General features: G+C 42.0%; 1 non-coding gene across 1 annotated transcript; it reads left to right on the top strand.

Moving 5' to 3' along the window:
- Positions 1-939: 939 nt before the first annotated feature.
- LOC130958746 (small nucleolar RNA R71) lies at positions 940-1,047 on the top strand. Its single transcript, XR_009077852.1, has one exon. It is a non-coding gene; the product is annotated as a small nucleolar RNA R71 (small nucleolar RNA).
- The last annotated feature ends 368 nt before the right edge of the window (positions 1,048-1,415 follow it).

The raw sequence follows: 1,415 nt of genomic DNA, 5'->3' as shown, positions 1-1,415 counted from the left end.
GGAATACTCATCAGAGCTCATGAAAGGCAGAAGTAAGTCCAATGGAATTTCTATGGTCTCATTTTGAGCCTCAGATTCCCATGGTTCCTCATTGGGGAACTCAGTGGAGGTCAGTGCACGCTCATTGAGGTCTTCCTCAGTGGCGTTCACTGCCTCTCCTTCCTCTCCAAATTCGGCCATGTTGATGGCCTTGCACTCTCCTTTTGGATTTTCTTCTGTATTGCTTGGAAGAGTACTAGGAGGGAGTTCAGTAATTCTCTTGCTCAGCTGTCCCACTTGTGCCTCTAAATTCCTAATGGAGAACCTTGTTTCAGTCATGAAACTTTGAGTGGTTTTGATTAGATCAGAGACCATGGTTGCTAAGTCAGAGTGATTCTGCTTAGAATTCTCTGTCTGTTGCTGAGAAGATGATGGAAAAGGCTTGCCATTGCTAAACCTGTTTCTTCCACCATTATTGTTGTTGAAACCTTGTTGAGGTCTCTGTTGATCCTTCCATGAGAAATTTGGGTGATTTCTCCATGAAGAATTATAGGTGTTTCCATAGGGTTCTCCTAGGTAATTCACCTCTTCCATTGAAGGGTTCTCAGGATCATAAGCTTCTTCTTCAGATGAAGCATCCTTAGTACTGCTTGGTGCATTTTGCATTCCAGACAGACTTTGAGAAATCAAATTGACTTGTTGAGTCAATATTTTATTCTTAGCCAATATGGCATTCAGAGTATCAATATCAAGAACTCCTTTCTTCTGATTAGTCCCATTGTTCACAGGATTCCTTTCAGAAGTGTACATGAATTGGTTATTTGCAACCATTTTAATTAGCTCTTGAGCTTCTGTAGGCGTCTTCTTCAGATGAAGAGATCCTCCAGCAGAGCTATCCAAAGACATCTTGAATAGTTCAGAGAGACCATCATAGAAAATACCTATGATGCTCCATTCAGAAAGCATGTCAGAAGGACATTTTCTGATCAATTGTTTGTATCTTTCCCAAGCTTCATAGAGGGATTCTCCATCCTTCTGTCTGAAAATTTGGACTTCCACTCTAAGCTTACTCAATTTTTGAGGTGGACAGAACTTTGCCAAGAAGGCATTGACTAGCTTTTCCCATGAGTCCAGGCTTTCTTTAGGTTGTGAGTCCAACCAGGTCCTAGCTCTGTCTCTTACAGCAAAAGGGAATAGCATAAGTCTGTAGACCTCAGGGTCAACCCCATTAGTCTTGACAGTGTCACAGATTTGCAAGAATTCAGCTAAGAACTGATGAGGATCTTCCAATGGAAGTCCATGGAACTTGCAATTCTGTTGCATTAGAGAAACTAATTGAGGCTTAAGCTCAAAGTTGTTTGCTCTAATGGCAGGGATAGAGATGCTTCTCCCAAAGAAGTCGGGAGTAGGTGCAGTAAAGTCACCCAGCACCTTCC

This window comes from Arachis stenosperma, chromosome 10 (assembly GCF_014773155.1).
Source record: "Arachis stenosperma cultivar V10309 chromosome 10, arast.V10309.gnm1.PFL2, whole genome shotgun sequence".
In the NCBI taxonomy this organism is placed as follows: Eukaryota; Viridiplantae; Streptophyta; class Magnoliopsida; order Fabales; family Fabaceae; genus Arachis; species Arachis stenosperma.
This window is presented reverse-complemented; position numbering and strand designations above follow the sequence as displayed.